Below are 16,334 nucleotides of genomic sequence, written 5' to 3' on the forward strand. Positions count from 1 at the left end.
AACTATGTGGCCTGTTTCACATAGTCTCCCACAGGCTCCACAGCGGCTGAGCCTCCGTTGGCCACCAGCAGCAAACTGCTCATGTTCAAATCTTTCACTGGCTTTTCTCCTTTTGTTGCCTTGCATCCCCACTTCTTCACTGCACTTCCCAAATAAACTACTAGCCTCCAAATCCTTCTCTTGGGCCCTGCTTTTGGGATACCCAAACTAAGAAAGCAAAATAACCATGGCTCAAGCAAAATACAAGTCCATTTCTCTCATGGAATGGTCCAGCACTAGGAAGTTTAAAGCTAAGAGGGCTGTTTCAGCTGGGCGCATTGGCTCACGCCTGTAGTCCCAGCACTTTGGGTGGCGGAGATGGGCGGATCACGAGGTCAGGAGATCGAGACCATCGATCTCCTGATGGTCTAACACTGAAATCCCGGCTCTACTGAAAGAAAAATACAAAAAATTAGCTGGGCATGGTGGTGGGCCCCTGTAGTCTCAGCTACTCAGGAGGCTGAGGCGGGAGAATGGGGTGAACCCGGGAGGTGGAGCTTGCAGTGAGCCGAGATAGCGCCACTGCACTCCAGCCTGGGTGACAGAGACACACTCTGTCTCAAAAAAAAAGAAAAAAAAAAAAGCTAAGAGGGCAGTCCATCAAAACTCGGGCTCCTTCTATCTGACTTCTACCCTATGGTCCAAGATGGCTGCACCAACTCCAGCCAGCTCAGCACCAACTCCAGCCAGCTCAGGTATTTTTCAGATAGTAGGAAGAAGGCAGAAAGAATAGCATACTACCCTGCTTAAAAGACATTACAAGGAAGTTCCACAAGACTCCTGGCTATACTCATTGTTCAGAACTCAGTTATATGCCCGTATGTAGCTAAGTGGAAGACTCAGAAATGTTGTGTTTTTTTTTTTTTTTTTTTTTTTTTGGAAACAGAGTTTTACTCTTGTTGCCAAGGCAGGAGTGCGGTGACGCGGTCTCAGCTCACTGCCACCTCGGCTTCCTGGGTTCAAGTGATTCTCCTGCCTCAGCCTCCCGAGTAGCTGGAATTACAGGCACCCATCAGCATGCCCAGCTAATTTTTGTATTTTTGGTAGAGACGGGGTTTCACCATGTTGGCCAGGCTGGTCTCAAACTCCTGACCTCAGATGATCTGCCCACCTCAGCCTCCAAAAGTGCTGGGATTACAGGCATGAGCCACCATGCCCAGCCAAGAAATGTCATTTTTAACCCAAGTGGGCATGTGCCTAGCTGAAAGTTAGAGATTCTATTACTAAGGAAAAAGTGGAATAGACACTGGGAGACAACTGGCATTCTATAGAATGCCAAGCAGTTACGAAACACGGAGTAGAGACTGACAGACTGTTATGTAGGAGTTCCAGAACAGAGGGAGTGCAGGAGAAGCAAGATTACAGAAATAAGGACTGAGAATTGTCCAGAACGAGAGAAAGACATTGCTTATATTCAAAATACGCACTCAGTGCTGAACAGAACAAATAAATTTACACCTAGACACAGCGTAGTGAGACGATAGCACATCAAGAATAAAGAGAAAACATCAAGGCTATTGCAGTAAAAAAAGGCATTAGATGTAGAGGAAAACTAATTACTCATTATCAACCAGCAAATATGTATTGAGTGCTTTCTTCAAGTCACGTCTATTCTAGGGGTGGCCATCCAGTCCTGACCTAGACAAATAAGTTTAAATATCTATCATTTATTATCAGATAGGGATTGAGGCCCCCGGAGAAAAAACAAAGCAGAGCAAGGAATAAAAGTGATGGAGGGTGGGAGTGGGTAGGATGTCTTAGGGAAAATGCTCAGGGGAGGCCTCTCCGTAACAGTTGAGCCGAGACCTGAATGAAGTGGCACAGCAAGTTATGCACATTTCCGGAGAAGAGCATCCCAAACAGCGAACAGCAAGTACCAAGGCCCTGAGGTGTAAATGTGCTTGTTATGTTCGAGAAACAGCAAGAAAGCCAGTGATCCAGCAGAGTGAACAGGGGTGGCAGAATAAGCAGGTTGTCTGGAGAAGGCGTCTGGGGCCAGATCTTATGTGTGGGGCCTTGGTGCAGCAGTGCGTTGGTGTCAACTCAGACTGGCTCTGTCTTGATTCTTTGCATCCCTTCTCAACTCTGAGCTCAGTGATATCAGCTTAGAAGCTTGAAATCGGCCATGGAGGGGAATATGCACCACAATTAACAAATGCTACAAATCAGGGCTCTCTGCCTCTGCGAACTGGTTGTTACCAGCACAGCACCGCTCGTAGTTGTGGTGAGAAATTCAGACGTTGTTTGAATTGGAATCAGAAGCATTGGAGAGTTTTGAATGGCAGAATACTGCAACTTGGTTTCCTTCTCACAAGATCACTGTAGAGAACAAAGCCTAGGGTGCAAGAATGGAAGCAGGGAAATGGATTAGGAGGTTGTTGGGGTGGACCAGTTGAAAAAGGAATGGGGACAGTCTAGGAAGGCTACGGGGAGGAGGCAGTTTTAATCTGGTGTTATATTTTCTGGTATGATCTCCCTTACATCCTATTTAGCCTCTGTTGATAGACTGATTCCACTGGCTAGGAGGAACATATTGTCCTGGAAAGAGCATGGGATTTAGAATTAGTGGGCCTGGATCTACTTCTCAATAGCATCCCTTGAGGAAATTATTTAACGTCTTTTGAGTCACAGTGTCCTGTGCGTAAAACTGAATACCTGAAAAGGTGGCTGTGAAGACTAAATGAGATAAGGAGTGTAAAATTCCCATTTATCCTCTGCTGGGGCAAAGAGCCCTCATCCTCAGGCCCCCAGGGTCCCTCCTGTAAAGATCCATGCCTAGAAGCACAAAGAATGAAACTGCCAGGATCAGATTCCCAGGGGCTGGTTGCTGGTCTCTGCCTGTTCCCAGGTGGGCCACCAGCGCCACCTCGTGTCCGGTCTGAGTTATTGCAGGCCAGCCTTTCCCTGGATGATTTCTTGATCCTGAATCACCTCCGTTGCCAGATGCAGCCAACAGTGCATGAAGTGTCCTAACATTCATTGTCTGACCTGCCAACAAAGTGTGCTCTCTGCTCTCCCCCGAGCCTCCCCTGCATGTCAGTCTCACCTCCACATCCAGATTGTAGAGGGCACAGGGCCTGTGTCTTCAGCATCCATTCCTTTTACTTGAGCAATTACTTTGTGCCACTCATTCTGACATAACCCTTAAGGCAATTATATCCTTATTCCTTTTCTGGGGAAACTGAGGCCAAGACATAGAAAGTGACTTGCTTGAGATCACTGGGCAAACAATTGAGGTAAGATTTGATTCCAGGACTTCTCAATGCAAACCCAAGGTTTTTTTCCACAAAAACATCCAGCACAATGTGGGTACCCAGAAGATACTCAGTGGATCATTTCATTTTTTAGGCTTTTTTAAAGAAGTGAGGCAAAAATAACTGAACAGGAGCCAGGGGACCCACTCTTAGGACTCAGATTCAAGCTCTGTCTTTTACAACTTGCTGAATAACGTTGGTTGGATCTGGGTAACTCTGGGGCCTTCCGTACTCCATGAGGAAAGAAAAGGGATTAGACTAGGTGGTCCCGAAGTTTCCCTCGGGTCCTGATGTTCAACAGTGGCAAAGTTGAGGAGAGGGCTCTAGACAGGGGTTAAGATTGTGGGCTCTGAGGTCACTGCTTGGGTGAGTCCAAGCTTCACAATAGCTATGAGGCCTTCAGCAAGTTATTTATCTCAGCCTCTGTTTCCTTGTCTGGAAAATGAGGATGATGAGAGGAATCATCTCTACCTCATAGTGTTGCTCAGTTATCTATCTATTAGACCGTCTTAAAACTGTGCTTGGTACATAGTAGGTAATACATTTATGTTCATTTTTCAAAAATATTGATTCTGGCTGGGCGTGGTGGCTCATTGAGGGATGATGACATTGAGGGCCATCTGCTTCACTCAGTCCACCAATCCAAATGCTAATCTCTGCTAGTTAGACATATCCAGAAATAATGTTTCATCAACTATCAGGGCATCCTTTAGTCCAGTCAAGTTGATATATAAAATTTACTATCACAAGATCTATGTGTAGATATAGACAGATAAAGCTGCCCACACATAGATACTATTATGGGATTATTCCCCAAGCAGTGGCATGGAGTTGTAAATAGAGCACAGAGATTGGGGTCAGGAGTTTCAAGTATTAGGGTGGGGAATTGTATGTATTGTGTAATAAATCGCCACAAACACAAAGTCTGGTAACATCACATGCTAGGTATCTAAAAGGTTCTATGGGTCAGGGATCTGAGCTAAGTCTTCTTCCCATGGTCTCACAAGACTACAATCAAGGTGTTTCCCAGGGCCAGAACCTTGTCTGAGGCTTGGCTAGGAAAGGATCTGCTTCCGTGCTCACTCAGGTTATTGGCAGAATTCAATTCCTTATGGTGGTAGGCTTAAGAGCTTCAGTTTCTTGTTGGCTACCAGTCAGGGTCCACCCTCAGCTCCTAGAGATGCCACAGTTTCTTGGCGTGTGGCCTCCCAACATCGGCAGCCTGCCACATGGCAGCTTGCTTCTTCAAAACCAATGGAGAGGCACAGAGAGACTCAGCAAGACAAGTGCCACACTTTCATGTAATATACCCATGTCATCGCTGACATGGCACCATCTATCCTACCCACCTCATCACCTTTGCTGCATTCTACCAGTGAGAAGCAAGTCACAGCACCACTGTAGCCACCTCCCCACCACTCAAATGGAAGGAATTACAGAAAACCATGACATCAGCAGGTGGGATGGTGAGCGACCTCCCCAAGAGCCTGTCTGCCACAGGAACTGAGAGGAACCTTGTGAAGGATTTTCCTTGTGAGGCTAGTAGACACAGACTTGTGGGATAATAGAGCTCTGAGGAATCATGTCTCACCATTTCACATTACCTAGAAGAAAACAGAAATCCAGACAGCAAAGTCAGACTAGAATCCAGACCTTCTGACTTCCAGTTTCCAACATACTCTACTGGTTCCATTTCTACTTATTGTCAGGACTTTGAAGCCACAAGCTGGAAAGTTAGATGGCACTTTGAAGTTATAGCTCAGTGGATATTGGAATATCTTAGAATACCTTCAGAATAAATCCAAATCCTTAGCATGACATTCAAGGCCTTTTTTTTTTTTTTTTTTTGTCTCACCTCTTGCCATTCTCCCCTGGTATGATGGCGCCATGTCAGCGATGACATGGGTACATTACATGAAAGTATAGCATCTTTCAACAGAGAACTATTTGGTGCTTCCTGGTGGTGCCTCCCTCCCTTTACATATTCTCCACCAGCAATGCCCCTCATTTTCTATGCCTAGAAAATAAACAAAGCGGGAAGTGGCCAAGATGGCCAACTAGAAGCAGCTAGCGTGAGTGGCTCTCACAGAGAGGTACAGAGGGGTGAGTAAATACAACACCTTCAACTGAAACATTCAGGTACCTGCATTGAGATTAATCAAGGAAACAATTTGACGCACAGAGAATGAAGAAAAGCAAGACAGGACGATGGCCCACTTGGGAACAACACAGAGCCCGGGGATCCTCCCTCGCCCAGGGAAGCTGTGAGTGAATGAGCGATCCTAGGAAACCATGCTTCTCCCACAGATATTTGCAAACCTCAGATCAGGAGATATCCTTATGAACCCACACGACTACAGCCTCCAGTCTTCTGTCTGACAGAGCTATGTGGAGTCTTGGTAGAGCAGCTGCTCAGGCATGCATAGAAACCCTGGAGCCTTAGATACTTGGGCTTTCCAGCAAAAGTAGCTGCAGCTCTAGCAAAGTGGGAGGTTAGACTCCTGTACATACCCATAGGAAGGAGGCTGAATCCAGGGAGCTAAGCAGAAACAGCCCACAGGCCCCACTTCCTTGGCACCTCACAAGATAAGACCCATTGGCTTGGAATTCCAGCAAGCTACCAATAGTGATTGCATCTCCCTAAGAAGGAGCTCCCCATGGGAGGGGTGGGTCGCCATCTTTGCTGTTCAGGCATCTTAGCCGTTCCAGCCTTCAGGCTTTGGAGAGTCTAAGCCAACCTGGGGCAGAAGAGATCCCCCAGTACAGAACAGCAGCTCTACCAAAGTGTAGCCCGACTGTTGCTTTAAGCAGGTACCCCATCCAATTCCTCCTCAGTGGGTGGGAACTTCCAACTGGGACCTCCAGCCACCCCTACCTGAGCTCTGCAGCCACCAGAGATCTGAATTCCCCCAGGACTGTGCTCTTAAAGGGAGGGGTGGGCCACCATATTTGATGTTTGGGTGACTTAGCTGTTCCAGCCTTTGGACTTCGGAGTGTCTGAAGCAACCAGGGGCTGAAATGGATGCCCTGCACAGCACAGATGCTACACCAAAACATGGTCAGACTGCTTTTTTTTAGTAGGTCCTGATCTGATCCCATTCCTCCTTGCTGGGAAGAACCTCCCAACTGGGGTCCCCAGTCACTTCCTACAGGTGCCTTTGGGCCCACAACAGGCTTGTACCTCTCTGGGACAAAGCTCCCAGAGGGAGGGACTGGCTGCCATCTTTGCTATCTTATAGCCTTCACTGGTGACATCTCCTGGTTCTGGAAAATCCAAGGCAACTGGGAACTGGAGCAGGCCACAAGCATACTGCAGCAGCCCTGTGGAAAAGTAGCCAGAGTGTTAAGTGGGTGCCCATTCCCATATCTCCTCACCAGGCAGGTTCTCGAGGCCTGGGCCTCCAGCCATCCCCTGCCAGAGCTATCATACCAGTACCAACTCAGCAACTCCCTGCACAGAGCCTCCAGGGGCAACTGATAGCCTCTCAACCATGCCTCTGCAGTGGAACTGCCCTTGCCACCCTCGGACTAATGAATGGGCAAAGACCCTAAGTGCCTTATCCATACCTCCAAGCTGTAGTTGACCCAACGAGATGAGGCCAGTCCATCTCCTATGGGTCCCACACACCCACCACAGCTTGTCACCAGACAGGGAACCACTGGCTTCAGCCCATAGCACAAACCCTGCATCTTGGGCTGACTGCGCTGAGTGATTACTGACCTGCATTTCCCTGGGGTGGAGCCCCTAGGAGACAAGCAAACGATCCTTGGCCACAACTACTACTAAGATCTCTTCCTCTGTTGCCTCTAAGCTGGGGAAGAAACATTAACACTGAGATCTCCCCAGAGCTGCAGTGGGCAGCCCAGGAGTGTCAAGTCATGAACTACAGCCAGCACTCAAGAAGGAGAGGAACCCACACTTTCAGAGCACTGAGAGGAAACACAGCTGCAAATCTTAGGAAACATAGGGGAGCCACACAACTAAGCAAAAGTCTACCAACTGACCAAGAATCCCAAATGCCACCTGCTGGCTCACACCCCAAAGCTCCAACACCAAAAATACCTCACTAACATATCCCCCTCTGAAACCAGAGACAAGAAGTCAACTTCAAATAAAGACCCTATGCAAAACCTTGACCCAGTAGAAAAATCCAGAAAAGAAGTCTATTTTCTGTACTCAATCTACACTGCAGTTAAAGGAACACTCACAATGCAGAGATGAGAAAGAACCAATGCAAAAACTCCAGTAACTCAAATGGCCAGTGTCATATGTCCTCCATAGGACTGCACCAGTTCTTCAACAAGAGTTTTTAACCTGGCCAAACTGGCTGGAATGACAGAAATTGCATTCTGAATATGGATAGGAACAAAAATAGGAACAAGGATGGCAAAACCCAATTCAAGGAAAATAAGAATTACAATAAAGTGATACAGGAGCTGAAGAACAGAATAGCTAGTACAAAAAAAGAACCTACTGAGTCTGACAGAATTGAATAGCACAATACAAGAATTTCACAACGCAATCACAAATGTTAACAGCAGAATAAACCAAGCTAAAGAAAGAATCTCAAAACTTGAAGACTAGTTCTCTGAAATCAGACAGAAAAAAATTAAGAAAAAAGAATAAAAAGGATTGAACAAAACCTCTGAGATGTATGGGATTATATAAAGAGGCCAGATATATGAATCATTGGCATTCCTGAAAGGGAGTGGGAGAAAGAAAATCAACTTGGAAAATATATTTCAGGATATCATCCATGAAAATTTCCCCAACTTTGTTCCTGAAAGATTCTATACAAGATCATCCCAAAGACACATTATCATCAGATTTTCCAAGGTCAGAATGAAAGAATGAATATTAAAGGCAGCTAGAGAGAAAGGGCAGGTCACCTACAAAGGGATCCCCATCAGGCTACCAGCAGACCTCTGAGCTGGAACCATACAAGCCAAAGGAGATTGGGGGCCTATATTCAACATTCTTAAAAAAAAAAAACTTCAACCAATCATTTCATATCCAGCCAAACTAAGCTTCCTCAGTGAAGGAGAAATAATACCCTTTTCCAATAAGCAAATGTTGAGGGACTTCATTACCACCAGACCTGCCTTATAAGAGATCTTGAAAGGAGAACTAAATATAGAAAGGAAAGATCACTACCAGCTAATACAAAAACACACTTAAACACACAGACCAGTGTCACTCTAAAGCAATCACACAAATAAGCCAACATAATAACCAGCTAACAGCACAATGACAGGATCAAATCCATACATATAAATATGAACCTTGAATGTAAACAGACTAAATGCCCCATTTAAAAGGCACAGAGTGGCAAGCTGGATTAAAAAAAAGTAAGACCCAATGGTATGCTGTCTTCAAGAGACCCATCTCACATGTAATGACACTCATGGCTCAAAATATTAATAAAGGGATGAAGAAAAATCTTCCAAGGAAACAGAAAACATAAAAAAGCAGGGGTTACAATCCTAATTTCAGACAAAACAGATTTCAAACCAACAAAGATCAAAAAAGACAAGCAAGTGCATTATGTAATGGTGAAGGGTTCAATTCAAGAAGACCTAATTATCCTAAATATATATGCCCCCAATGCATCAGCACCCACATTCATAAAGCAAGTTCTCAGAGACCTACAAAGAGACATAGACTCCCACACAATAATAGTGGGGGACTTCAACATTCCACTGACAGTATTAGATCATTGAGGCAGAAAATTAACAAAGATATTCAGGACCTAAACTCAGCATTGGACCAAATGGATCCAATAGACTTTTACAGAAGTCTCCATCCAAAAAGAACACAATATACATTCTTCTCATTGTCACATGGCACATACTCCAAAAATGACCACATAATTGGACATTAAACAATCCTCAACAAATGTAAAAAAACTGAAATCATACCAAACACACTCTCAGACCACAGTGCAATAAAAGTAGAAGTCAACACAATGAAAATTGCTCAATTAAATGGAAATTACCATACAATTACCAGAAATTAAACATTGTATCCTGAATGACTTTTGGGTAAATAATGAAATTAAGGCAGAAATAAAGACGTTCTTTGAAAATAATGAGAACAAACATGTAACATACCAGAATCTCTGGCACACAGCTAAGACAGTGTTAAGAGAGAAATTTATAGCACTAAGTGCCCACATCAAAAAGGTAGGAAGATCTCAAGTTAACAACCTAACTTCACAACTGAAGAAATTCAAGAGGCAAGAACAAATCAACCCCAAAGCTAGCAGAATATGAGAAATAACAAAAATCAGAGCCGAACTGAAAATACCAAGACACAAAAAACTGTTCAAAAGATCAATGAATCCAGGAATTGGTTTTTTGAAAAAAATTTAATAAAGGAGATAGGCTACTAGCTAGACTAATTAAGAAGAAAAGAGAAAATCCAAATAAACATAATTAGAAATGACAAAGGGGTTACTACTGACCCCACAGAAATAAAAGCAACCATCAGAAACTACTATGAACACCTCTACACACACAAACTAGAAAACCTAGAAGACATGGATAAATTCCTGGATACATACACACTCCCAAGACTAAGCCAGGAAGAAACTGATTCCCTGAGCAGACCAATAACAGGTTCCAAAATTGAATCAGTAATAAATAGCCTACTGACCAAAAAAAACAAAAAAACACACAAACAAAAAAAACCCAGGACCTGATGAATTCACAACTGAATTCTGTCAGATGTACAAAGAAGAGCTGGTACCATTCCTACAGCAAATATTCCAAAAAATTAAAGAGGAAGGACTTCTCAACTCATTCTATGAGGCCAGCATCATCTTGATACCAAAACCTGGTAGAGACACAACAAAAAAAGAAAACTTCAGCCCCAACATCCTTGATAAACATCAATGCAAAAATACTCAACAAAATACTTGCAAGCTTCATTCCTGGGATGGCAGGTTGGTTCAACATACAAAAGTCAATAAATGTGATTCATCACATAAGCAGAACTACAGACAAAAAACACATGATTATTTCAATAGATGCAGAAAAGGCTTCTGATAAAATTCAGCATCCCTTCATGTTAAAAACTCTCAATAAACTAGGTACTGAAGGAACAAACATCAAAATAATAACAGCCATCTATGACAAATCCACAGCCAACATTATCCTGAATGGCGAAAGCTGAAAGCATTCCTCTTGAAAACCAGCACGAGACAAGGATGCCATCTCTCACCACTTCTATTCAACATAGTATTGGAAGTCCTGGTCAAAGCAATCAGGCGAGAGAAAGAAAGGACATCCAAATAGAAAGAGAGGAAGTCAGACTATCTCTGTTTGCAGACAACATGATTCTTTTTTGTTTGTTTGTTTTGTTTTTTGAGACAGAGTCTCTCTCTGTCGCCCAGGCTGGAGTGCAGTGGCATGATCTCGGCTCACTTCAAGCTCTGCCTCCCAGGTTCACACCATTCTTCTGCCTCAGTCTCCAGAGTAGCTGGGACTACAGGTGCCCGCCACCATGCCTGGCTAATTTTTTGTGTGTGTTTTTAGGAGAGACGCGGTTTCACCATGTTAGCCAGGATGGTCTCGATTTCCTGGCCCCCTGATCCACCCGCCTCGGCCTCCCAAAGTGCTGGGATTACAGGCGTGAGCTACCGCGCCCAGCCAACATGATTTGGTATCTAGAAAACCCCATAGTCTTGGCCTGTGAAAGCTCCTTCAGCTGATAAATAACTTCAGCAAAATTGCAGGATACAAAATCAATGTACAAAGATCACTAGCATTCCTATAAACCCACCAACTAAACTGATAGCCAAATTGGGTAGGCAATCCCATTTACAATTGCCACAAAAAAATAAAATAAAATACCTGGGAATACAGCTAACCAGGAAAGTGAAAGAGCTCTACAATGAGGATTACAAAACACTGCTCGAAGAAATCAAAGAAGACACAAACAAATGGAAAACCATTCCATGCTTATGGATAGGAAGAATCAATATCATTAAAATGGCTATACTGCCCAAAGCAATTTACAGATTTAGTGCTATTCCTATCAAACTACCAACAACATTCTTCACAGAACTAGAAAAAAAATATTTTAAAATTTATATGGAACCAAAAAAGAACTCAAATAGCCAAGGCAATCCTAAGCAAAAATAACAAAGCTGATCATCCTGATACCAAAGCCTAGCAGAGACACAACAAAAAAAGAGAATTTTAGACCAATATCCCTGATGAACATCCATGCAAAAAATCCTCAATAAAATCCTGGCAAACCGAATCCAGCAGCACATTAAAAAGCTTATCCACTATGATCAAGTGGGCTTCATCCTTGGGATGCAAGTCTGGTTCAACATACGCAAATCAATAAACGTAATCCAGCATATAAACAGAACGAAAGACAAAAACCACATGATTATCTCAATAGATGCAGAAAAGGCCGTTGACAAAATTCAACAGCCCTTCATACTAAAAACTCTCAATAAATTCGGTATTGATGGAAAGTATCTCAAAATAATAAGAGCTATTTATGACAAACCCATAGCCAGTATCATACTGAATGGGCAAAAACTGGAAGCATTCCCTTTGAAAACTGGCACAAGACAGGGATGCCCTCTCTCACCACTCCTATTCAACATAGTGTTGGAAGTTCTGGCTAGGGCAATCAGGCAAGAGAAAGAAAGAAAGGGTATTCAATTAGGAAAAGAAGAAGTCAAATTGTCCCTGTTTGCAGATGACATGATTGTATATTTAGAAAACCCCATCGTCTCAGCCCAAAATCTCCTTAAGCTGATAAGCAACTTCAGCAAAGTCTCAGGATACAAAATTAATGTGCAAAAATCACAAGCATTCTTATACACCAGTAACAGACAAACAGAGAGCCAAATCATGAATGAACTTCCATTCACAATTGCTTCAAAGAGAATAAAATACCTAGGAATCCAACTTACAAGGGATGTAAAGGACCTCTTCAAGGAGAACTACAAACCACTGCTCAGTGAAATAAAAGAGGACACAAACAAATGGAAGAACATTCCATGCTCATGGATAGGAAGAATCAATATCATGAAAATGGCCATACTGCCCAGGTAATTTATAGATTCAATGCCATCCCCATCAAGCTACAAATGACTTTCTTCACAGAATTGGAAAAAACTGCTTTAAAGTTCATATGGAACCAAAAAAGAGCCCGCATTGCCAAGACAATCCTAAGTCAAAAGAACAAAGCGAGGCATCACGCTACCTGACTTCAAACTATACTACAAGGCTACAGTAACCAAAACAGCATGGTACTGGTACCAAAACAGAGATATAGACCAATGGAACAGAACAGAGTCCTCAGAAATAATACCACACATCTACAGCCATCTGATCTTTGACAAACCTGAGAGAAACAAGAAATGGGGAAAGGATTCCCTATTTAATAAATGGTGCTGGGAAAATTGGCTAGCCATAAGTAGAAAGCTGAAACTGGATCCTTTCCTTACTCCTTATACGAAAATTAATTCAAGATGGATTAGAGACTTAAATGTTAGACCTAATACCATAAAAATCCTAGAGGAAAACCTAGGTAGTACCATTCAGGACATAGGCATGGGGAAAGACTTCATGTCTAAAACACCAAAAGCAACGGCAGCAAAAGCCAAAATTGACAAATGGGATCTCATTAAACTAAAGAGCTTCTGCACAGCAAAAGAAAGTACCATCAGAGTGAACAGGCAACCTACAGAATGGGAGAAAATTTTTGCAATCTACTCATCTGACAAAGGGCTAATATCCAGAACCTACAAAGAACTCAAACAAATTTACAAGAAAAAAACAAACAACCCCATCAAAAAGTGGGCAAAGGATATGAACAGACATTTCTCAAAAGAAGACATTCATACAGCCAACAGACACATGAAAAAATGCTCATCATCACTGGCCATCAGAGAAATGCAAATCAAAACCACAATGAGATACCATCTCACACCACTTAGAATGGCGATCATTAAAAAGTCAGGAAACAACAGGTGCTGGAGAGGATGTGGAGAAATAGGAACACTTTTACACTGTTGGTGGGATTGTAAACTAGTTCAACCATTATGGAAAACAGTATGGCGATTCCTCAAGGATCTAGAACTAGATGTACCATATGACCCAGCCATCCCATTACTGGGTATATACCCAAAGGATTATAAATTATGCTGCTATAAAGACACATGCACACGTATGTTTATTGCAGCACTATTCACAATAGCAAAGACTTGGAATCAACCCAAATGTCCATCAGTGACAGACTGGATTAAGAAAATGTGGCACATATACACCATGGAATACTATGCAGCCATCAAAAAGGGTGAGTTTGTGTCCTTTGTAGGGACATGGATGCAGCTGGAAACCATCATTCTTAGCAAACTATCACAAGAACAGAAAACCAAACACCGCATGTTCTCACTCATAGGTGGGAACTGAACAATGAGATCACTTGGACTCAGGAAGGGGAACATCACACACAGGGGCCTATCATGGGGGGAGGGGGAGGGATTGCATTGGGAGTTATACCTGATGTAAATGACGAGTTGATGGGTGCAGCACACCAACATGGCACAAGTATACATATGTAACAAACCTGCACGTTATGCACATGTACCCTACAACTTAAAGTATAATAATAATAAATAAATTTAAAAAATAAAAAAAAATAAAAAAAAAAAGAACAAAGCTGGAGGCATCACGCTACCTGACTTCAAACTATACTACAAGGCTACAGTAACCAAAACAGCATGGTACTGGTACCAAAACAGAGATATAGACCAATGGAACAGAATAGAGCCCTCAGAAATAATACCACACAGCTACAGCCATCTGATCTTTGACAAACCTGAGAAAAACAAGAAATGGGGAAAGGATTCTCTATTTAATAAATGGTGCTGGGAAAATTGGCTAGCCATAAGTAGAAAGCTGAAACTGGATCCTTTCCTTACTCCTTATACGAATATTAATTCAAGATGGATTAGAGACTTAAATGCTAGACCTAAAACCATAAAAACCCTAGAAGAAAACCTAGGGAATACCATTCAGGACATAGGCATGGGCAAGGACTTCATGTCTAAAACACCAAAAGCAATGGCAACAAAAGCCAAAATTGACAAATGCAATCTAATTAAACTAAAGAGCTTCTGCACAGCAAAAGAAAGTACCATCAGAGTGAACAGGCAACCTACAGAATGGGAGAAAATTTTTGCAATCTACTCATCTGACAAAGGGCTAATATCCAGAGCCCACAAAGAACTCAAACAAATTTACAAGAAAAAAACAACCCCATCAAAAAGTGGGCAAAGGATATGAACAGACATTTCTCAAAAGAAGACATGCATACAGCTAACAGACACATGAAAAAATGCTCATCATCACTGGCCATCAGAGAAATGCAAATCAAAACCACAATGAGATACCATCTCACACCAGTTAGAATGGCAATCATCAAAAAGTCAGGAAACAACAGGTGATGGAGAGGATGTGGAGAAATAGGAACACTTTTACACTGTTGGTGGGATTGTAAACTGGTTCAACCATTGTGGAAAACAGTATGGCGATTCCTCAAGGATCTAGAACTAGAAATACCACATGACTCAGCCATCCCATTACTGAGTATATACCCAAAGGATTATAAATCATGCTGCTATAAAGACACATGCACATGTATGTTTATTGCAGCACTATTCACAATAGCAAAGACTTGGAATCAACCTAAATGTCCATCAGTGACAGACTGGATTAAGAAAATGTGGCACATATACACCATGGAATACTATGCAGCCATTAAAAAGGATGAGTTTGTGCCCTTTGTAGGGACATGGATGCAGCTGGAAACCATCATTCTCAGCAAACTATCGCAAGAACAGAAAACCAAACACCACGTGTTCTCACTCATAGGTGGGAATTGAACAATGAGATCACTTGGACTCTGGAAGGGGAACATCACACACCGGGGCCTAATATGGAGGGGGAAAGGGGGATGGATGGCATTGGGAGTTCTACCTGATGTAAATGATGAGTTGATGGGTGCTGACAAGTTGATGGGTGCAGCACACCAACATGGCACAAGTATACATATGTAACAAACCTGCACATTGTGCACATGTACCCTAGAACTAAAAGTATAAAAAAAAAAAAAAAAAAAGAACAAAGCTGGAGGAATCACATTACTCAACCTCAAGCTACACTACAAGGCTACAGTGACCAAAACGGCATGGTACTAATACAAAAACAGGCACATAGCCCAGTGGAACAGAATAGAGATTCCAGAAATGAGGTTGCACATCTACGACCAACTGATCTTTGAAAAAGCTGACAAAAGCAATGGGGAAAAGACTCCCTATTCAATAAATGGTGCTGGGACAACTGGATAGCCATATGTAGAAGATTGAAGCTGGACCCCTTCCTCACACCATATATGAAAATCAACTCAAGATGGACTAAAGACATAAATGTAAAACCCAAAACTAGAAAAACCCTAGAAGACAACCTAGACAATACCATCCTGGACATAGGAACGGGCAAAGATTTCAAGACAAAGACATTGAAAGCAATTGCAACGAAAGCAAAAATGGACAGATGGAATCTAATTGAACATAAGAGCTTCACAGCAAAAGAAACCATCAACAGACAACCTACAGAATGAGAGAAAATATTTGCAAATTATGCATCTGACAAAGGTCTAATATCCAGCATCTATAAAGAACTTAAACAAATTTATAAGAGAAAAACAAACAACCCCATTAAATAGTGGGTAAAGGACATGAGCAGACACTTCTCAAAAGAAGAAATAATGCAGCCAACAAACATATGAAACAAGCTCAATTATCACTGATCATTAAAAAAAATGCAAGTCAAAACCACAATGAGATACCATCTTATACCAGTCAGAAAGACTACTGTTAAAAAGTCAAAAAATAACAGATGCTGGTGAGGTTGTGGAGAAAACCCTTATACGCTGTTGGTGGGAGTGTAAATTAGTTCAACCATTGTGGAGAGCAGTATGGCAATTCCTCAAAGAGCTAAAAGCAGAAC

The sequence above is a fragment of the Macaca fascicularis genome, chromosome 1 (genome assembly GCF_037993035.2).
Source record: "Macaca fascicularis isolate 582-1 chromosome 1, T2T-MFA8v1.1".
In the NCBI taxonomy this organism is placed as follows: Eukaryota; Metazoa; Chordata; class Mammalia; order Primates; family Cercopithecidae; genus Macaca; species Macaca fascicularis.